This window comes from Nicotiana sylvestris, chromosome 8 (genome assembly GCF_000393655.2).
Source record: "Nicotiana sylvestris chromosome 8, ASM39365v2, whole genome shotgun sequence".
Classification (NCBI taxonomy): Eukaryota; Viridiplantae; Streptophyta; class Magnoliopsida; order Solanales; family Solanaceae; genus Nicotiana; species Nicotiana sylvestris.
Genome location: NC_091064.1, coordinates 167,379,914 through 167,403,834, shown reverse-complemented (window position 1 = coordinate 167,403,834; position 23,921 = coordinate 167,379,914).

The window sequence follows — 23,921 nt, the reverse complement described above, 5'->3', positions numbered from 1 at the left end:
GATGTATAATAGTTTACATTTTTGCTTGGATACTGGAGGTAGCCCTCATACATAGTAAAATGTCAATGTATGGTAACTTGATATCATATTGTGTATAAAGGCTGGTAGATAAAAGGATTCACAGGGCAGTAGGTTATATCTTAGACTTTAGCTATGTTTGTGATTAGCATATCCTTTAATGCATGTTAAGTATGAAAACTATCCATTGTTAGTTAATTTCATTTCCTTTTGATAAACTGCCTCATTATAACTGGCAAACCATGCCTTTAGAACAAATAGCACAAGTCTACAGTTCTCAACCTCACGAAGGTTGAGCCCAAGTCGAACGAACCAAGCAGGCTTTCATCGGAAAAGCAGTGGCCCAGGCCCAGCCGATACTGTGTGGGCTGGGTTTGGGCCCATAATATTTGATAGGCTGCCTGTGTACGTGCCCATGCTTCTGATTTTGCGAAAGCATTCGGAATCCCGCTATAAATAACCTGCAAGCATGTAACTAAGTAGGATCATTTTGCTCTCATTAGTAGAGACAAACGTAATAGAAAAATGTAGTCACTATAGGTTTATCCTTTAAAATAAAATGAGACGAGCCTCGCCAAATAAATCACACATCGCCGGGGCCCTCAATAAAATACATAACCATTGACTAGACTTTGGATTTGGCCGTTTGATGAACCTTCCCGTCCGCTTCCTAAAATAACAACACGTTAGTCTCTTTAGGATACGCCTTAATAAACCTTACCTTCTTAAACTTGGGTGCACATTTATGTGACCCAAATCCAAATCTCAATGGAGTCGAAATGTGTCTCTAATCACGGGTACATTGATGTAACGTGGTTCGAGGTATATTTTCACGACGTTGCAATTCTCGTAAAATATAATAATAAAAGCGGTCAAGAGTTAAAATTTGCACATAAGTTTATATTTGTATAAAATCAGATAATCAAGCCGAATATAACAGTTGAGCGACCGTGCTAGAACCACGGAACTCGGGAATGCCTAAGACCTTCTCCCGGGTTAACAGAATTCCTTATCCGAATTTCTGGTACGCAGACTGTAATATGGAGTCATTCTTTTCCTCGATTCGGGATTAAAATTGGTGGCTTGGGACACCCTAAATCTCCCAAGTGGCGACTCTGAAATAAATAAACAAACCCCGTTTCGATTGTCCTTTAAATTGGAAAAAACTCCCTTGTACCCTCTCGGGTATGTAAAAGGAGGTGTGACAGCTCTGACGACTCTGCTGGGGATAGTATTATGACCCAGAACCACTGGTTCAGGGTTAGAAATTCGAGCTTAGAATAATTGTTCTATTTGGCTTTATTTATTATCTGATATTCTTATATGTGATTCATGTGCAAAATGATGTGTGTTACCGCTTTGATATTATTTGACTGTATATATAAACTGTGCCGAAACCCCTCTCTTCTCTCTCTTGAGGAGTGCACGCTGGTCGTGACTTCTTTCTGTTAGTGTCATATACCAAAATAGAACGAGGATTCGGAGGAGTTGCAAAACCGGATGGCCTTTTGGTTACTGGTACACAGCTCCCATCCTCGGCTCGAGTTGTCCGCTCGGGTAAGCCAGGTCTAGAACAAACACCTAGGTTTTAAACTTAGCATAACAAAGCCTCATGCCAGATCCTTAGTAGGAACGCTTATTCGCATCACGTTGCATTTGACTTAGGGGACTCAACACAGGGGTTGGGTCCGTCTAGGACTAGCAACCGAAAATGAAAGACCATCCTGTTACATCCTGTTTGCTTTATGCATTTACTTGTTTCAGACTTGCATGCTGACCGGTTTTTGAATATTAGGAATATTGTGAAATTGAATTGAAAAAGAAAAAAAGAGAAATAGCGGTTAGGGAATTAACTGTTTATTTTTGAAAAAAACCAATGCCCAAATACTGTCGAAACTCTGCCGAAATTTTAAGAAAATAAAAACGTGTCTTATTAGTTTGTTTTATCAAAAGCAAAGAAAAAAATAGTTTTGTTTTGTCTTATTTTCAAACAGAAGAGGAAAAATAGTTTGTCATAAGAAATATTGTTTCCAAAATTTGGTTTATGTTTTCTGCCCGAACTACGCCAGTTTGATTTTCGCACGGTGTGAGATACGTAGGCAACCCCCATCGGGCCCAACTTACTTTTTCAAAAAATAATCCAAAAGAACCAAAGTTTTGAAATAGTCAAGGTGACGTCGTTCTTTTCTGAAATAGCCGAATGTCGTTTTTTTTAAGGAAAGAAAGGTGTGTCGATTTTGTATTTGAATCAAATGAGTCTGGATCTTTGCTTAATCGCCCCAATAAACATGCAGAATGAGCACAAGTCCAAGTTTGCCGGTAACAGTTAGGAGCAAAATCCCTTTGGAGTTGCGATTGTGGTGGGAGGATTTGGAAAAGTTAGAGCAAGACAAGATCAAACTGCATCTGGGAGGTCTGACTAGTTTGTTGAATGTCAGGCCCAGATGCGACATCATAAAGGCTTTGGTTACATTTTGGGACCCGGCCCACAACGTATTTCGCTTCTCGGATTTTGAACTCACCCCAACCTTAGAAGAAATAGCAGGTTACATGGACGTTACTGAAGGCTTAAGACACAAATATCTGATCGCTCCAAGAGCTGTGAATTCACACAAATTCATGGATCTACTGAAGATAAGCAAAGGAGTCCCATACACTGAATTGGATAAGGGTTTTTCTACCTTGCAATTCACATACCAGAGGTACGGGCACATAAGAGGATTCACTGATCCGGAAAGTGGTGTCTGCAGCAGAGGGAATCTGGCAAAGTGGAATGAACATAGGCGGTTCGCTTTCATGGTAGCATTCTTGGGCATTGTGGTGTTTCCCCGGAAAGATAGAAATATCGATCTGAAGGTGGCTGGAGTCGTCAAGGTCCTGATTACCAACGATAAAAGCATTCTTGCTCCTATGATAGTGTCGGAGATATACCGAGCCCTCACAGCTTGTAAAGCCGGGGCAGATTTCTTTGAAGGGTGCAATTTGTTATTACAGATGTGGATGATCGAACACTTATGTCGTCATCCTCGGTGTATGCGCTACATGTCTACAAACGAGGACTGCATCGAAGGTTATAACCTAAGGATTTCAGGTCTCGGATTACCAGAAGGGTTTGAAGAATGGATATCCTATCTCCGCGCCATCACCGCAAAACAAATAAATTGGACTTTGGGTTGGCTTCCTGTGGAAGAAATTGTGTATATGCCCGCCACTGGTCCTCACTTCCTCTTAATGGGACTCAGAGGTATTCAGCCTTATGCCCCTTACAGGGTGATGAGACAATTAGGAAGGTGTTAGGTGGTACACCCGGACGAAGATCTCAGTATTTATACAGTCGAGGTCAGCAGTGACGGCCAATTTCCTGAAAAGATAGTTCGTTGCATATGGAGTGAATGCTAGTACTTGACGGTGAATACTCGAGTAGGTGACGTGTCTAGAGGTGAAGTCTCACCGGCCTATCTCGCTTGGCATAATAAGAAGAGCACTAGGAGAGATGAACCAGAGCGGCCAACTAAAAGGCCTCACCTCCAAGATTTTGTTGAGTCATCGCAAGAACAATGGGGCTGGCTTGCAAAAGAAGAAGGCTACCGGGCTGAAATCGGAAAGTTAAAGCAACAAGTTGAAAGGCTTATATTTGAGAACAACGTGCAGGTCGCCTCCGAGCGGGTTGAAAAGAACAAGTTAGCCCAAGAGAACCAGATACTAAAGGCCCGCATTTGCCAAGCCAGCAAGAGTAACATTGACCGACAGAAACGTCGCTCCGACGAAAGATTGATAGCAGATTTGAGAAGTCAGGTCAGCCAAAGCCAAGAAGAATTAGAACAATCAGAGGCTTGCATAGCAAGGATGAAGGTCAGATGGGCAAAAGGTACAATGGCCCGGAGGCAGCGTCTGCAACAGGTCATAAGGGATTATGAAATGAGCATCGGGATATTAAGGAAAACGATCTCCACTCTTCATGATTGGATCATCAAACAAGCACGAGATGCCCAGACCGACAGAAGACGTTGTTACGATGCAATGGCCTGCATGGAAAGACAAATGGAGATGTTCCAGGATCAACTTGCCGACAACGCGCAAGCACTAGGATTAAAGAACCGACAAATAAGGCAATTGTTCGTTGAAAGGGACAACATTCGAGGAAGGATCGACGGGATTGGGCACTACATCTACATGAGATGCCTAGCATGTGAGCAAATGCCTCGAAAAACCCTTCTTGTTTCCATCATGGGCTGCGTCCACCGGATCATGAATGAGTTGAAAAGCTTGCAGAGAGACCTTACACCAAGGGTCGCGGAAAGGCCGAATGATGCCTCGCGGGCCCCTAAGTTGGAAAATTAATCTTTGGTCGAGTCCTGTTTATTTGGCTTTGTTGCTTTCCCATATGTTGTTTTCTTTTCTTTTAATCAAGTAGGGTTAAGAACTTTGGAGTCTGTACTATTGCTGTTTTTGGTTTAAGTCTGTAATAGCAAATTTTTGTGATGAATTAATTGATTCCAAAAGAATTTTCGTGTGTCTTTACTTTGTGGCAGAACTACGCCTGGTCTGATTCATGCGGGGACGTGATATGTAGGCAATCCACATAAGATTCGGCCACCATTAACAAAAAGAAAAGAAAAAGAAAGAAAGAAAAGAAAATATGAAAAATAAAATAAAATACAGGGGTTCCCAAAGTACTTTAAAAAGGGACAAATAAGCAAACCGGGATGACGCATGTTGTCGAAGCAAAGCATGTTAGAAACGGTTGACTGCCTAGGAGCATTTGCATCCCCAATGTGTTGTTATCAAATCTGTTAAAGCTCTAACACTAACAAGTTTGTTGTTTTCCAAATATCCAGACAGTTAGTTGTTAAAGAATTCTGGCAACACACCCTTACCAAACTAGATCCAAAGGACCGGTAGCAACGAGCATGACTACTTCAGAGAATAGTACCGAGGAAGAAAGGCCGTTGAGCCAGTTGTTAAAAGAAGCGATGGAAAAAATAGAAAGGATGAGACTAGAGATGAATGCAATGCAGTTAGCTCTAGCCAAAGCACAAAATAGCCCTGAGCCACTAGGGCACATGCCGGAATACCCCCACTCCGGCCCTTCAACAAGCCTCCCGAATCACCGTTATCATCAGGAGAGAAGCCCCCATGATTCCCAAGCTCCACCACCCCATCAACCTCTCCCAACACCAAATGTTCCCACTTTTGTGGGACCCACATCAGCCACCCTGCAAAGAACGACCAGTGAGCCATTGTTTCAGGCTCACGATACGCAATACTATCCCCCTGAACCCACATTCCACGCCCCCGAACCACATGCCTACAATCCACACTTGGAGGTACCGGCGAGATTGAAAAGCCGGTTAAAGTCCCAGAACAAGATGAGGTATTGAGGAAGTTCAAAAGCCTGGAGCAGTCCTTCAGGAACCTGCACGGATTGGGCAACCAGGTCAGCGTGGCATATAAGGATCTATGCCCTTTCCCGGACATCCAACTCCCGGCTGGGTTCAAGATGCCTAAGTTTGATTTATATGAAGGGCACGGTGACCCCATGACACATTTGCGGGGTTTCTGTAGCAAAATGAGAGGGGCAGGCGGCAAAGATGAGCTGCTGATAGCTTATTTCGGCCAAAGTCTGAGCGGATCGGCACTAGAGTGGTATACCAGGCAGGATTCCAGCAGATGGTACACTTGGGATGACCTGGCGTAGGCTTTCGCATGTCATTTTCAATACAATCTCGAGATAGTCCCTGACCGTCTCACATTGCTGAGGACCGCGAAGAAGCCTGGGGAAAGTTTTCGCGAGTTCGGGTTCCGCTGGAGAGAGCAAGCGGCCAGAGTTGATCCTCCCATGAAAGAGGGAGAAATGGTGGACTACTTCTTGCAAACACTGGATCCAACCTACTTTGGTCATTTGGTGACGACGGTTGGAAAGTCCTTCAACGAGGTAGTGAAGATAGGGGTCATGATAGAAGAGGGGATGAGGTATGACAAAATCCTAAATTACTCGGCACTCAAGGCAACGACCCAGGCTATTCAGAGCGGCACGGGAGGTGCGCTGGGAAGAAGGAAGAAAGAAGAAATTGCCACGATTGAGGCAAGCAGTTGGTCCAGGTCTGACAAACCACACTACAACCAACCCAGACCCCACAGGCCAAACTACCCATACAACCCACCACATCACTACTATCCACCTCAAGAACCACATTTCACTGTCCATCAAGCCCAGACATACACCCAACCTCCGGTTCGCGCACAATGGCGTGCGCCAGCTCCCCACAATACATACCCAGCTCCACATAATACCTACCCACCACCACAAAATACCTACCCTCCACCCAGAGCATACAGGAACCCTCCAGGGACGGGTTTTCGAGGAAGTCAAGCTGCTAAAAATGATAGGCTGCAGAAACATAGGGCCTTTACTGAGTTGGGAGAGACTTATACCGCCGTATTCCACAAATTGAGACGATTGGGTTTGGTGAGTCCTGTCGAACCTAGAGAACAAAACCCCCCACCCCAAAATGTGAACAGGTCAATAAGCTGTGAGTACTGCTCAGGAATGCTGGGACATGATACTGAAAAGTGCTGGAGGCTGAAGCAGGCGATACAAGATCTCATTGATGATAACAAAATCGAGGTCCAGACGCCGGAGGCACCTAACATCAACCAGAACCCGCTGTCGGCGCACCACGAGACCCACATGATCGAGTTGGTGTATGAGGGAGGGGAGCTGAGAAAGCCCTCACAGACAGTGATAATGATCCAGGCCGCCCCGAAAGAAGGATCGACCAGTGGAGGAACGGGTGTACAATCGCAGGGAGAAGGCATCAAGCCAGTAGTAATATTGGGAAAGAGCCCGTCCACCGTAACAAGTAAACCCGAGCCAACCAAGTTGATAATATCAGGGACCCCACCCACACCTGCAGTTGTGTTGAAGGGGGTATACAGAGAACTGGTCACCATAAAGCCTGTAGTCCAGCTGCCAATGATCGATAGCAAGGCCGTGCCTTGGAAATACGAGAAGGCAGTGGTGATGTACAAAGGAAAACAAGTGGAGGAAGTTAGTTGTGAAGCGCAAGGGCTGACTCGATCAGGACGGTGTTTCGCTCCGGTGGAGCTGAGAAGACCCAACCCAGCTGCAACCAAGAAACCTGTGTCCGAAGAAGAGGCTGAGGAGTTCTTGAGAAAGATGAAAGTGCAGGACTACTCCGTGGTCGAATAGCTGAGGAAAACACCGGCCCAGATCTCGCTGCTATCATTACTAATCCATTCTGAGGAACATCGTCGGGCCCTGATGAAGATATTAAACGAAGCTCATATGCCCAACGAGATTTCGGTAAATCACCTGGAAACCATTGCCAACAAAAATTTTGAGGTGAACAGGGTAACATTCTCAGATGATGATCTGCCAGTGGAAGGTACGGAGCATAATAAAGCTCTCTACCTAACTGTCAAATGTGAAAACTCGGTAGTTACTCGGGTATTGGTGGATAACGGTTCAAGTGCCAATATTTGTCCATTATCCACCCTGAACCAGTTAAAGATCGACCACGAAAGAATCCACAAGAATAGCATTTGCGTCCGAGGATTCGACGGAAATGGAACAGCCACCGTGGGGGACATTGTACTTGAATTGACCATCGGTCCAGTCCAATTTACCATGGAGTTCCAGGTTTTAGATGCCGCGGTGTCTTATAACCTTCTGTTGGGACGACCGTGGATTCACGCAGCCAAAGCAGTGCCTTCCACCCTGCACCAGATGGTCAAGTTCGAGTGGGATAGACAAGAGGTCGTACTGCACGGCGAGGACACTGCGTGCACCTTGGGTGGCACCATTGTTCCCTTCATAGAGACCGATGATGACAAAGGTCCTTGGGTCTACCAGATCTTCGATACAATGTCGGCAAACAAGATTTCTGAGGGTGTGATCCTCCAGCACCCTAGGGTAGCTTCCGCAACGATCATGATGGTCTCGAAAATGCTGGGTAATGGATTTGTGCCGGGAAAAGGCCTGGGAGTCGAACTTCAGGGGATTGTCCAACCTGTCTCCCTGCCCAAGAATTTGGAAACCTTCGGGTTGGGGTTCAAACCAACCGCAGCAGATGTAAAGCAAGCGCGGAAAATGAAGAAGAAAGTCTGGTATCTTCCCAAACCTGTGCCACGTCTCTCAAGATCTTTTGTCAGAGCAAGTGCCAAGGGGCCACCGGTCCCAAAAGTTCTCGGACCATTGATTGGGACGGACGGGGACCTGAACCAAAGTTTCGAGAGGTTATTCGCTGATGTCAATATGGTAGAAGTTGGAGAGAGTTCCAGCGGAGCGTAGATACAGTTTGTGGGCCCTGAGGCCAAAACCAACAATTGGACGGTTACTCCCCTTCCTGTCCGGGGGGAGCCTTGGTAGTAGGCTTTGATTTATGCTTTTCTTGTTTGGATTATTCCAGGGTGTAATCCAAATTTTATTTTGTTTTGAAAAAGTGTGAACCCTGTTATCCCGCAAGTTTAATGAAGTTCTCTTTTTTGTCTCATTTTAATTTTGTTTTGTTCTTTTTTCTTTCTGAACAGTTCTCTTTTTACTGGTTCTAATGACATGGCATGCACAGCGGATCTTCGACCTAGTCTAATAAATCAATCCGAGTCTGGCTTAATGATACAAGAGGTCGTTTGTGACGATGAATCTGAATATAACGAAGAAGAAGCCTTCGAAGAGATAAACCGAGAACTGTGCCAATTTGAAGAGAAACCCAAGCCTAACTTAAATGACACTGAGGCTGTAAACCTAGGAGATGCAGATAATGTCAGAGAAACCAAAATCAGCATCCACATTGATCCAAATGTCAGAGAGGAATTGATCAAAACCCTCGTGGAATTCAAAGATGTTTTCGCATGGTCATATGATGATATGCCGGGATTAAGCACCAATTTAGTGGTTCACAGATTGCCCACTGACTCGGCATACCCTCCGATCAGGCAAAAGCTAAGGAAATTTAAAACAGAAATGAGTGTAAAGATCAAGGAAGAGGTGATTAAGTAGCTGCAGGCGAAGGTCATTCGGGTCACTCGATATCCCGAGTGGTTGGCCAATGTGGTACCAGTTCCGAAGAAGGATGGGAAAATCAGGGTATGCGTCGACTACCGCAATCTCAACAAAGCAAGTCCCAAGGACAATTTTCCATTGCCCAACATCCATATCCTGATCGATAATTGCTGGGCGCGAGATCGGATCCTTTGTGGATTGCTATGCGGGATATCATCAGATCCTAATGGACGAGGAAGATGCGGAAAAGACAGCTTTTATTACGCCATGGGGAACTTACTGCTATCGGGTAATGCCGTTCGGGTTGAAGAATGCCGGGGCAACGTACATGCGAGCAATGACTATTGTGTTTCACGACATGATACACAAAGAAATTGAGGTGTACGTAGATGATGTGATCATAAAGTCTTGGCGTCAGGAAGACCATGTAGCAGACTTAAGGAGATTTTTCCAAAGACTCCAAAGGTATGATATCAAGCTCAACCCGGCCAAATGCGCATTCGGGGTTCCATCAGGAAAGCTGTTAGGATTCATCGTCAGTCGACGGGGTATTGAGTTAGACCCCTCCAAGATCAAGTCCATCCGAGATTTGCCACCGCCAAGGAACAAAACAGAGGTAATGAGTCTGTTGGGGAGACTCAATTACATCAGTAGGTTCATCGCTCAACTCACGGCGACTTGTGAACCCATATTTCGGCTGTTGAAAAAAGATGCTGCGGTAAGTTGGACGGCAGAGTGTCAAGAGGCTTTTGACCAAATCAAATGGTATCTGTCCAATCCACCCATGTTGGTTCCACCTAAGCCAGGAAGCCCTTAATTCTTTATCTGACGGTCCTGGAAAATTCATTTGGTTGTGTACTGGGGCAACATGATGACACGGGAAGGAAGGAGCAGGCAATTTATTATCTTAGCAAGAAATTCACAGTATATGAGGTCAAGTACACTCAACTCGAGAAGACATGTTGCACCCTAACTTGGGTAGCTCAGAAGTTGAAGCACTACCTGTCCTCGTATACTACTTATCTCATATCCCATTTGGACCCATTGAAGTACATCTTTCAGAAACCTATGCCCACAGGGAGGTTGGCAAAATGGCAAATTCTGCTCACAGAGTTCGATATCGTCTATGTGACAAGGACAGCCATGAAAGCCCAAGCGCTGGCCGACCATTTGGCAGAAAATCCCGTTGATGAAAAATACGAGCCTTTAAGAACGTATTTTCCCGACGAAGAAGTGATGCATACGGGTGAGCTGGAGTTACCCGAGGAACCGGGTTGGAAGCTTTTCTTCGATGGAGCCGCGAACGCGAAAGGGGTTGGAATAGGAGCAGTACTCATTTCTGAAACAGGACGCCACTATCCTGTTACAGCTCAACTACGCTTCTATTGCACCAATAATATGGCCGAGTATGAAGCTTGCATTTTGGGTCTGCGATTAGCTGCGGACATGGATGTCCAAGACGTTTTGTTCTTGGGAGACTCGGACCTCTTGGTACATCAGATTCAGGGTGAAGGGGAAACACGGGATTTGAAACTCATACCATATCGACAATGTTTGCACGATCTGAGCAAGCAATTTCGATCAGTGAAATTCAAACATATCCCGAGAGTTCATAACGAGGTTGCGGATGCATTAGCCACCTTAGCATCAATGTTACACCACCCTGACAAAATGTATGTTGACCCCCTGCACATCCAGGTTCGTGATCAGCACGCTTATTGCAACATGGTAGAAGAGGAAGTAGATGGCGAGCCCTGGTTTCATGATATCAAGGAGTACCTCAAAATGGGGATATATCCGGAACATGCCACTGGAGACCAAAAAAGAGCCCTTAGGCGTTTGTCGAATGGTTTCTTCCTCAGCGGAGGAGTTTTGTATAGAAGAACCCCGGACTTGGGACTGTTAAGATGTATAGACGCCGGCCAAGCCACGACGATTATGGCAGAAGTACATGCTGGAGTTTGTGGGCCACATATGAGCGGATATGTGTTGGCAAGGAAGATCCTTCGAGCAGGGTATTATTGGCTCACCATGGAGCATGACTGTATCACTTTTGTGAGGAAATGCCATCAGTGTCAGATACATGGAGATCTGATTCATTCTCCGCCAACAGAGTTACATACGATGTCAGCACCCTGGCCGTTTGTTGCATGGGGCATGGATGTCATTGGGCCTATCGAGCCGGCAGCATCCAACGGCCATAGGTTCATTCTGGTGACCATTGACTACTTCACCAAATGGGTCGAGGCTAAAACCTTCAAGTCGGTAACTAAAAAGTCAGTGGTGGATTTTGTTCACTCCCATATCATCTGCAGATTTGGGATCCCAAAAGTGATCATCACGGACAATGGTGCAAATCTTAATAGCAACCTGATGAGAGAGGTATGCCAACAATTCAAGATTACACACCGCAATTCCACCCCATATCGCCCCAAGGAGAATGGAGCGGTCAAAGCAGCCAATAAGAACATCAAAAAGATACTGCGGAAGATGGTGGAAGGATCTAGACAATGGCATGAGAGATTACCCTTTGCTTTGTTGGGTTATCGCACTACCGTCCGGACTTCCATAGGTGCAACTCCTTATTTGTTGGTGTACGGAACTGAGGCCGTAATACCAGTGGAGGTCAAAATTCCGTCCCTCCGAATTGTCACAGAAGCCGAGATTGATGATGATGAATGGGTCAAAGCTCGATTGGAACAATTGCGCTTGATAGACGAAAAAAGATTGGCAGCAGTGTGCCATGGTCAGCTGTATCAGAAGAGAATGGCAAGAGCATATAATAAAAAGGTACGCCCCAGGAAGTTTGAAGTAGGACAGCAGGTATTGAAGCGGATCCTCCCGCATCAGGTCGAGGCAAAAGGCAAGTTCGCCCCAAATTGGCAAGGGCCTTATATCGTGACCAGAGTGTTGTCCAACAGTGCTTTGTGTCTAACAGATATCGAGGGAAGATGTGTCGACATGACTATCAATTCTGACGCAGTCAAAAGATATTATGCGTAATTTCTTTGATTATGGTAATTATTGGTTCGTTGGTTTGTATTTGGTACTTATTGGATAATGAAATGACGGAGGCAATTCTTTCTTCTATCCAAACACTTTTGACCCTTGTTTCCCCTTTTGAGCCTTAGGTTATTCTTTCATACCCCTCTTTTGGGATCACTAATGGGAAAAAGATATGAAAAAAAAGAAAAGAAAAGAAAAAAAAACTTTTATTAAAAGAAAATGAAAAAATGAGATAAAAATCACAAGAAAAACAAAAGCGTTAGGAACTACGTTTGACCTGATTCCTCAAAGAGGATACGTAGGCGCCTCACGGCTCGGTCATAGTGTGCATAGTGTGCACAGTGTGCGTAACGCACATAGCTCAACATAGTGTAAAAAATAAAATCCCCCAAGCAAGAAAACTGGGGCAGAGGTTATGTATTAAAAGTTTCAACAAAGGTCTGATTCCAAGAGTTGTAGTGGCTCACCCGTCAAAGTTATTTCGATTTTTTGATAGCCTTTCTTTTAACCCCACACCAAAACCAACATAGATTCCCAAAAAAGACCTCCCGATCAACCTCCAAGAGGTGCCAAGTCAGGCAAAGGAAGCCGAGAATAATACACTGATCCCCAGCAAAGAAGAGGATCATAAAACTGGAAATGAATTGATAGTCAAAAGGAATCTCCAGAAGAGAGGGTCATATCGACAGCACCCCAATTTCCGCTGAAGAAATAAAATGAGAGAGTCTTATCAGTGAAAACCTTCGCAGGCACCATAAGGCGACGAAAGATGAGAGATATAAAACGAGAGAGTCTTATCGGTGAAAAACCTTCACAGGCACCATAAGGCGCCGGGAGCTGAGAGAAAGAGAGAGTCTCATTAGTGAAAACCCCTCGAAGGGCACTATGAGGCGACATGCCAGATTGACAAAAGGGTCCATGTTCGCGAAGAAATGGACACCCATTTATCCCCAACAAGTAAGGCCATCAGGCAGGTTGATTGATATAAATAGACTGGGTCGAGAATCTATGGTGCACGTCATGATCGTAAGAACCAGTCATGTCATCCAAATAAGCTCTTCTCTTTTCCTTTTTTTCCACAAGTATTGGTTCAGAAAGATTTTTCTCATTTTCTATCTTTTTCATTCTTCTTTCTAAAAATTCGTTTTGAAAAGGATTTTTCAAAGTTTACTACCAGAGGCCGAACGGGTACAAAAGCAAAGGGGATAGGCCAAAAGCCGAGGCAATGAAACAAAAGGCGTCGGTTGCAAAACCAAAGGACGAATTGTGTAGAACGTTAATGGTGACGTAAAGAGAGCGGAAAATAACGGGTGAAGGACTCGTGGACCAAGTTCCGAGAAGGTTTCCCCGCAGAATGTCGATAAATCACGGACCCAAGTCCGAAATGGTCAGACGCCACAAGAAAGGAAAATTAATCCGATGCAAGATAACCCTAACAGTCCTAACAGTTATCCCCAGGCGATGCAATGCTGTGCCTTGCAGTTCTGGGAGGAAGTAAACTCCAAAAGGGAGTGGTTTCGGGATTAAAGCGGACTCCCACAATGTGTCCTGTAAAGAGAAAACCGAAAAGGGGATAAATGGAAAACCATCCCCAGCAGGCAGGGCACCCCCAGCAAGCAACTTTATCCACCCACCATTTGTGGGAGCACAGAGCAAGGAAAAGAAAAGGGAAAAATCATCCCCCAGCGGGAAGGACACCGCCGCCCACCATGATTGAAACTACTAAATCCTTTTATCTGCTGCAGGAAAATAAAGGTTGATGATGGCAGCAGGACGCGATGCCAGAAAGATCACCAAAACCGGGGCAGAAAATTTTCTGCCGTTGTCAAAACATTTCTCGGAGGAACGAGGAAACGGATTCAAATACTGTTCAGTCTTAGTTTAAATAGGCGCCCACCTGTATAACGAGAGGACTACTTTTCAGTCTTAGTTTAAATAGGCGCCCACCTGTATAACGAGATGAATACTTTTCAGTTTTAGTTTAAATAGGCGCCCACCTGTATAACGAGAGGAATACTTTTCAGTCTTAGTATTAAATAGGCGCCCACCTATATAACGAGAGGAATACTTTTCAGTCTTAGTTTAAATAGGCGCCCACCTGTATAATGAGAGGAATACTTTTCAGTCTTAGTTTAAATAGGCGCCCACCTGTATAATGAGAGGAATATTTTCAGCCTTAGTTTAAATAGGCGCCCACCTGTATAACGAGAGGAATACTTTTCAGTCTTAGTTTAAATAGGCGCCCACCTGTATAACGAGAGGAATACTTTTCAGTCTTAGTTTAAATAGGCGCCCACCTGTATAACGAGAGGAATACTTTTCAGTCTTAGTTTAAATAGGCGCCCACCTGTATAACGAGAGGAATATTTTCAGTCTTAGTTTAAATAGGCGCCCACCTGTATAACGAGAGGAATACTTTTCAGTCTTAGTTTAAATAGGCGCCCACCTGTATAACGAGAGGAATACTTTTCAGTCTTAGTTTAAATAGGTGCCCACCTGTATAACGAGAGGAATACTTTTGAGTCTTAGTTTAAATAGGCGCCCACCTGTATAACAAGAGGAATACTTTTCAGTCTTAGTTTAAATAGGCGCCCACCTGTATAACGAGAGGAATACTTTTCAGTCTTAGTTTAAATAGGCGCCCACCTGTATAATGAGAGGAATATTTTCAGCCTTAGTTTAAATAGGCGCCCACCTGTATAACGAGAGGAATACTTTTCAGTCTTAGTTTAAATAGGCGCCCACCTGTATAACAAGAGGAATACTTTTCAGTCTTAGTTTAAATAGGCGCCCACCTGTATAACGAGAGGAATACTTTTCAGTCTTAGTTTAAATAGGCGCCCACCTGTATAATGAGAGGAATATTTTCAGTCTTAGTTTAAATAGGCGCCCACCTGTATAACGAGAGGAATACTTTTCAGTCTTAGTTTAAATAGGCGCCCACCTGTATAACGAGAGGAATATTTTCAGTCTTAGTTTAAATAGGCGCCCACCTGTATAACGAGAGGAATATTTTCAGTCTTAGTTTAAATAGGCGCCCACCTGTATAACGAGAGGAATACCTTAGTTTAAATAGGCGCCCACCTGTATAACGAGAGGAATACTTTTCAGTCTTAGTTTAAATAGGCGCCCACCTGTATAACGAGAGGAATACTTTTCAGTCTTAGTTTAAATAGGCGCCCACCTGTATAATGAGAGGAATATTTTCAGTCTTAGTTTAAATAGGCGCCCACCTGTATAACGAGAGGAATACTTTTCAGTCTTAGTTTAAATAGGCGCCCACCTGTATAACGAAAGGAATACTTTTTTCAATCTTAGTTTAAATAGGCGCCCACCTGTATAATGAGAGGAATATTTTCATTCTTAGTTTAAATAGGCGCTCACCTGTATAACGAGAGGAATACTTTTCAGTCTTGGTTTAAATAGGCGCCCACCTGTATAACGAGAGGAATACTTTTCATGTCTTAGTTTAAATAGGCGCTCACCTGTATAATGAGAGGAATATTTTTCATGTTTTAGTTTAAATATTTCAGATTTTGAGAGCAGTAACCCCACCGGAAAGCAGAAGGTTACAACAGGAATACCCAGCAGGAAACAATAAAAAATCCCCAGTACCGGGAAGCAGAAGGTTGTAAACGCAAGTGCATGTGTCAAAAGGAAGAAAAGACGCGTTTTGAAAGAAGCAGCTTGTGAGCATTAAAATCATGCCCAGCATAAATCTGATGAAGAGAGCCGTACCACCAGAGGAACCACTGAAAAGCTTAATGAAGAAAGCCATGTCCCCAGCGGACCAAGCAAAATGATGAAAACTGGCATTCAGAAAGGCAAAAGACCAGTGTCATCCCCAAATTCATGGAAGAAAAACACCAGAGGAAGCACAAGCCGACAAGAAAGCAAGGCGATAAGAACAAGTTGAAGATAGATCTTATGATCCGTAGTCTAGCCTAGCTTCTTGTTTTCTTTTCAGCACAATGTAACATAGAGATCGGTAAGCAATAACAGCATACAACAGCATGTAACAACACACAACAACAGCGAACATGACAGTCACACGGTAGTCCAGCTACCAAAACTTCCCGAACTACATTGACCTGATTCCTGTTCAGCCCAGGATATGTAGGAAACCTCTGAAGCAAAGGTTTGGTCAAATCTTTTTCAAAAATGCTTCACACGGAGTACACGGACAAGCAAAAATCGCTCACTTTATCTTTGCACGAAAACCCTTCGTGTCTTCGGGCAAAGAGGGGCAGCTGTAAGCACGTGATTTTTGCTTCACGGAAGTTACTCCAAAAGAAAAAAAAGAAAATCAAAAAATATATATTTTTGTCATTGAGTGATTTTTATTTAATGTTAAACTGTGTGTTAATTATTATGGGTGTTAACCAGTATGTGTGTAATTTTATTTTATTTTTACAATTTATTTAGGAGTTTAGTTAATTTTGGTAGTTAAAGAAGAGAAAAGAGTTGGGTTAAAATCGGTTTGGACCCCAAAAATTAGGCCCAAAACCAAAACAGACCCAACCCAACCCAGGCTACCCAAGCACGACCCCAAACGATGCCGTATCGGCGCCTTTGTTTTGATCCGTTGATATGATTCAGATGAACGGTCCCGATCAGGCCGCTCATTTAACCACAACGACGCCGTTTCAGGGCGTTTGATCTGAGCCGTCCAATCCCATTGATCCAACGGATCCAGGCCCTCCCCTAAGACCCGTTAATCTGATCCGATCCATTTCCCTACCCGGTCTCACCCACCTTCACACCTAAACGACGTCGTCCTTCCTAAATGAATAGATCTTGGCCATAGATCTCACTTGATCCAACGGCCAGGATCTATACCTCTAAAACATATATAAAGCCCAACCTTGCTACCCCCCCCCCCTATCCGAACACCCCCCGGCTTCATCGTCTCCAGAGACCAACCCTAATATCCCAAACCCTAGCCACCACCCTTCACCTTCACCGTAAAGCCGGCGGCAAGGACGCCGGTGCCCCCCCCCCTTAACACCCCTGATGCACCTCACCACCCCAAACCCAAATCTATTACCCCCTTGCCTCGAATCAGCCCCCTCCATCTCGAATCTTGATTTGAAGGTTCGAGACCAAACCCAGATCTACACCAAACCACCCCAGATTCACACTGGACAACCCCCTGACCTCCTCGTGACCAAACCAAGCTTGGTTTGGTCTGAATCTACCCACAAATCCTAAAATCCCAAATCTGAAGATTCAAACCCTAGAACACAAGAACCTGGGGAACCCAGCCAGTTTTAATAAAGGGTTGAGGTCTAATAGACCTTAATCAAGGTGTTCTCGGTCGAGAAAACCCCGATTAAAGTTTGTTCGGCCTCAAATGGTCAAATCTAGTTCAGACTTGGGTTCGTCCTTTGTTGAGCCTTCACAGTAAGTTTTCTTTTTCTTTTCTAGTTTTGTTTGAATATTGATTGAGTTTGCTAGCATGTTTTGTTATGTTTGTTTGGTATTTCTGATATTTTCTTTCAATACCTTCCGTCTTTGTAAGGCCTTCTATTTGGTCGATTGTTCTTCTGTTTGTTGTTAAATATGTATGGTAAGATACATGTTCGATTAGATTATTCGTCGAGTATGATAATTCATATAGCCTCCCAGTGTTGTGCAAAGTTGTCTGAAGCCATTTGGGACCCCGTTCGTATTGTTTGATTAATCGACTGATTATTCCATGTTATAATTAGTATAGTCGATTTGATAAACGTCTTCGATTAGTTTTCTATGACTGAATGTTTAAATATGCATATAACTTCACATGATTGATCAAACCATTGTCGTTTAGCTAATTGTTTGACATTATCTGTGAATGGTTGGTGACTGCAATACAAATGATTAGAATTCAGTCTAAGGCAGCTTTGAATTTGAACTTTCAGAAGTTCAAAATGTCCTACTGTTGCAATGGGTTAATACAGTAATAATCAGGTTCTAACAGGGGTAATTTAGGAGTAAAAGGAACATAAATGATTAGTTTAAGTGAGCTGACAAATAGGGTACTGAATTAGGATTAAACTAATGTAATAGTGGGGAACCAAACTTGGTAGCATGGGGATGATTAAATAAAAGGACTGCCCATACCTTTGGGCAGAAACACACATGCTAGAAGGCTGTCAAATAGATGGGCATGGGGAATACTTTTGATTAGTTTTAAAAAGAAGTTATGGGCAGGAAAGAAGTGAGGGATCAAGGCAGCTTGGTGCTTGCCATTTTCTGCCTATAAATAGGTCTGTTTAGGACAAAGAAAGGGGCTCAAGAAAAAACAGTTGGAAAAAATAGCTGAAGTTTTCTAAAAAGAAAAGTGTTAAGGTTTGCATTTTTAGGTTAAGCTTTACATCAAAGAGCCTTAACTTGCCTTTGCTTTTGAGTGTGTAACAAGAATCAGACATCACTATTTCTTGCACTAGTCTGTGTACGGTTGGCACTGCTGGACTTTCAGTTTGGTAGTATCCAATTCTTTGTTGGCTGAATATTGTTCACCAGTTTACTCTGGGAATATTGATTTGGTTTTAAGCAACTGTCGCATCTGGTTATTCTTATTGATTTCTTTGGGCTGTTGCTGTTTGGTTTTCTGGAATCGAAATTGGGTTTTCTCTTAAATTGCTATCGAGCTTGGGTCTTTTTCTTGGGCTCTCTCTTTTACTGTTACTGGTTTGGGGCTGTTCGACTGAGTGTGCTTCTGTTTGCTGCTATTGCTGTGTTTGTTGCATACTACTCGGCTGATCATTCTCCTTCTTCTTTTGCTTTTCTATACCAGGTACACGACTAATACACTGTCCATGTAACTTGAAAGTTGAGCATGAATACAAAAGAGAAGAGTTGAAGATGTTTTCATACATAGCCTGTATATTGAATATCATGTGATGTATAATAGTTTACATTTTTGCTTGGATACTGGAGGTAGCCCTCATACATAGTAAAATGTCAATGTATGGTAACTTGATATCATATTGTGTATAAAGGCTGGTAGATAAAAGGATTCACAGGGCAGTAGGTTATATCTTAGACTTTAGCTATGTTTGTGATTAGCATATCCTTTAATGCATGTTAAGTATGAAAACTATCCATTGTTAGTTAATTTCATTTCCTTTTGATAAACTGCCTCATTATAACTGGAAAACCATGCCTTTAGAACAAATAGCACAAGTCTACATTTCTCAACCTCACGAAGGTTGAGCCCAAGTCGAACGAACCAAGCAGGCTTTCATCGGAAAAGCAGTGGCCCAGGCCCAGCCGATACTGTGTGGGCTGGGTTTGGGCCCATAATATTTGATAGGCTGCCTGTGTACGTGCCAATGCTTCTGATTTTGCGAAAGCATTCGGAATCCCGCTATAAATAACCTGCAAGCATGTAACTAAGTAGGATCATTTTGCTCTCATTAGTAGAGACAAACGTAATAGAAAAATGTAGTCACTATAGGTTTATCCTTTAAAATAAAATGAGACGAGCCTCGCCAAATAAATCACACATCGCCGGGGCCCTCAATAAAATACATAACCATTGACTAGACTTTGGATTTGGCCGTTTGATGAACCTTCCCGTCCGCTTCCTAAAATAACAACACGTTAGTCTCTTTAGGATACGCCTTAATAAACCTTACCTTCTTAAACTTGGGTGCACATTTATGTGACCCAAATCCAAATCTCAATGGAGTCGAAATGTGTCTCTAATCACGGGTACATTGATGTAACGTGGTTCGAGGTATATTTTCACGTCGTTGCAATTCTCGTAAAATATAATAATAAAAGCGGTCAAGAGTTAAAATTTGCACATAAGTTTATATTTGTATAAAATCAGATAATCAAGCCGAATATAACAGTTGAGCGACCGTGCTAGAACCACGGAACTCGGGAATGCCTAAGACCTTCTCCCGGGTTAACAGAATTCCTTATCCGGATTTCCGGTACGCAGACTGTAATATGGAGTCATTATTTTCCTCGATTCGGGATTAAAATTGGTGGGTTGGGACACCCTAAATCTCCCAAGTGGCGACTCTGAAATAAATAAACAAACCCCGTTTCGATTGTCCTTTAAATTGGAAAAAACTCCCTTGTACCCTCTCGGGTATGTAAAAGGAGGTGTGACAGGGCCATTTGTAGGGATTTTCTAGGCAAAATTTTAGTTTCCTCTAGATCTAAAGTCAGCTAGAGTTTTACTTCCCGACTGTCGTAGTCTCGCCCTCTCATTATAAACACCAACTTGAGAAAGTTGTAGACAAGCTTTTGAAATAACCGAACCAACCAGGGTCAGATCTTTGCATGAAATCAAAATTATGTCTGATATTTATACAAAATCCACTTCTTGCTGTAGCGATGGGTTTGGTACGTAGTGAGTATGAGTTGTCAAAGTGGGATTATGGCCACTACGCGATGAGCGCGTCCGCACTCCTATTTGATATATTAACGTTAGATACCGATTTATACTTCGTGCACATCACCCCCTTTCCCTTAGGAAGGGAAGATATCCTATTGTGTGATTCTTTGAAATAACAAGCTTGTCCTGTCTTATTTTTGTACCCGTATGTACAAAGTATAACTTATGTACGGAGTATAATTTAACTTATGTTTTCCTTATTTTTGTGCACCTGGGACGGGATCGGACCGGGACTCGAGCTCGAGATCCCAACGGGCAAAGTAAGTTATCAGCCCATAAGAAGCCTAGGCGTGACTAACGGCGAAGATAAACACGAGGCTATCAAACCTGAAGCCGTCATTTGAGTACGGGACAAAACGAGTCATTCTACAACGCCTCTCCCCCCTCGCCACCCAATAAGGTCAAGGTAACAAACGATTTCTTTTGGGTTTAACTTGTTATTTTTTTTTGGGATTAGGATAGGAACATGAGCATTCTTCCAGGTGCGGGAACAAGGAATAAACGCCACAAAAATAACACACCAGGAAAACGTTCTGCACCATATCATCCCGCAGGCGACGGTCGAGCAAAACCCCCACACTGCAAATAACAGACAAATAACAGAATAAGTCGGCATTATTAAGAAACAATCTCCATAACCTGGGACTAGGCGATGAGCCCATGGAACGTACAGTCTCTCCAACACAGGCAGAACATGAACACAAAGAGCTTATACATATGCTTGCCATGACAATCCTATGCCGATTTAGCTGACTAAGTATTGCAAATCACGTCCGAACTTCGTTCTAATTAATCAAGTCCAAGGGTGCCCTAAAGCCCAAGCAATAAGTTCATCGCCCGTCCCATCAACGGTCTCTTTAGGCCAAACAATAAAGGGACTAGATGAACTGGGACTCACCCCGGTGCATAGATAAACTATGCAACAACACATGATATTCTCAAAGCAAGATTAGATGAACTGGGACTCACCCCGACGCATGCCTAAACGACGCAGAAACGAGTAATATTCTCCAATAGAAGCAAGGCAACATGCAACATTCTTACCATAATGGGTTGCAATTCGACCTCGTTCAAATTCACACCCATGCGGCCCCCAACCATTGCCAAGTGAAGGTAAAGTTCGACCTCGTTTGAATTTACAACGGGATGCAATTCGACCTCGCTCGAATTTACACCATTACGGCCCCTGGCCGTCGCCAAATGAAGTCAACGTTCGACCTCGCTCGAACTCATCATGGGTCACAATTCGACCTCGTTCGAATTCACACCCATACAGCCCCCGACCATCGCCAAACGAAAGTAAAATTTGACCTCGCTCGAATTAACAAGTCAAAAGTGACTCTGCCCAAGTTGGCGAGATAAAATTCGACCTCGCTCGAATTAACAAGTCAAAAGTGACTCCGCCCAAGTTGGCGAGACAAAATTCGACCTCGCTCGAATTAACAAGTAAAAAGTGACTTCGCCTAAGTTGGCGAGACAAAATTTGACCTCGCTTGAATTAACAAGTCAAAAGTGACTTCTCCCAAGTTGGCGAGACAAAATTCGACCTCGCTCGAATTAACAAGTCAAAAGTAACTTCGCCTAAGTTGGCGAGACAAAATTTGACTTTGCTCGAATTAACAAATCAGAAGTTACCTCGCCCAAATTGGTGAGACAAAATTCGACCTCGCTCAGATCAACTACCAGAAGTCAGGGACTCGTTGCGAGAAAATCCAAGAAATTCGAAAAGGAAAGGAGAAGAGAAAGTCAAAAACATACGAACGAAGACAAGCCGACTATTTCATTCAAAGAAAAGATTAGTATCTTACAAAGGTCCAAAAAAGGGGGGCCCACCCAGTAACAGCAAAAGAACAAAAAAAAGGCTAAGTAAGAAAAGCTATTAAAAAATTTACTCGGCCTCATCTCCACCACCATCCTCTCCAATATTGTCATCGTCAAAAGGAAGTCCATCTTCAATCTCAGCACCCCCACCGGCCTTCGGTGTCGCAGGGTCATAATCGCAAGCAAGACGAGCCTCGCGTGCCTTAACCCGAGCATCTTCAAAGGCGGCCTCAAGAACGCTCCCCGTCGTTCCCTTATATATATATATATCTCGTTGGGCCTCAGCATGGACCCATAGCTCGTACAAATGGATGGGGACAACAACAGGGGCAGATTCTTGAGAGAGGGCTTGAGCCAACAACTGCGCCTTCTCGGCTTCGAGAGCCACAACTTGATCTTCCAGGCTCGAGGCATCCCGCTTGAGCTCAACGATCTGCTTCTCAAGCCTTGCCTCCCTTAATGTGGCCATCTCCCTCTTGGAACCTCGCTCAGACCTGAGGATGCAGATAGTGTCTTCCAGCGCCGCCACCCTCGCCAAAGCCGCCACTCGGGCTTCCTCGGCCCTCTCAAACTCGACCACCTTCCTCTCTAGCTCAACCAGCTTCTCCGTCCACTCTTCACTTAGACAATAACAACTCTAGTGGCGTTCTGCTCAAGCTCGGCTCGCAAAGATAACACCTTCGCCTGAAGATCCCCACATTCCGCCGCAACCCCTTTGCCCACCTCGAGCTCCTCGTCTTTGGCACTAAGCCCCTCGAGCTTGCTGCATCTGCAGATAGACCGCATCAGATCCTCGTCCCTTTTATCCAACTTCTCTCTGAGGGATTGAATATTACCGCCCGCCTTAAGTTGCGCATGCATCTCACGACACCTGTTACGATTCGGCAATACTTCATGGCCATTTTCATAAAGAATTCGACCCGCGTCTCAGCCTACGAGCACTCTCAATTTTCAGCATGTAAGTCTAAAAAAAGGGTGGGGGGGCATCAACGAAAGCAAATGGCACAAAACAAAATTATAGCAAAAGGAAACTCACCCTCAACGTCATACCGGCCACACCGCGTGACAAACAAGAATCACTGATCATCCGAAGAGACCCACTTTCGACGGCGGAGCACAGAAGGTCAAATTGGGGCACCAAATCCACCGTGTCCTCCAACAGGTTAAAGTCTGACGGGATTTCAAGCACACGGGAAGGGTCTTCCGCCCTCACATCGACCCTAGTAAAGCCTTCCTCGAACATCTTCATGTCCTCAGGATCTATATTAGAATCGGATTCATAATCATCTACCACTGCACCCTTCAACCTCTCAATAGCCGTATATGGGGTACGGGCCTACCGAGACGTTGATGAGCCGCTCAGAATGATCACGACAACCTCAGAACTCTTTACCCCTACCACAACAGCCTCTTCTACGCCCGCAACGGGCATCGCCTCTACACCCAGGTTGGCATCACCGTCGGCTTCAGACACCGCCAAAACGGGGTCGCCCCTCAAGGGAGTTTCAGCCAAAGACGCCCCCTCCGACACTATCCTCTGCCTCTTTGGCCTCTTCGCCACTGCCACGAGAAGGTTCGCCCGTTGAACGGACTGTGGGAACTGGAGTCTCCGACCGAGGAGCAACCTCTAAATGAATAGGTTTGATCGCGGATGCG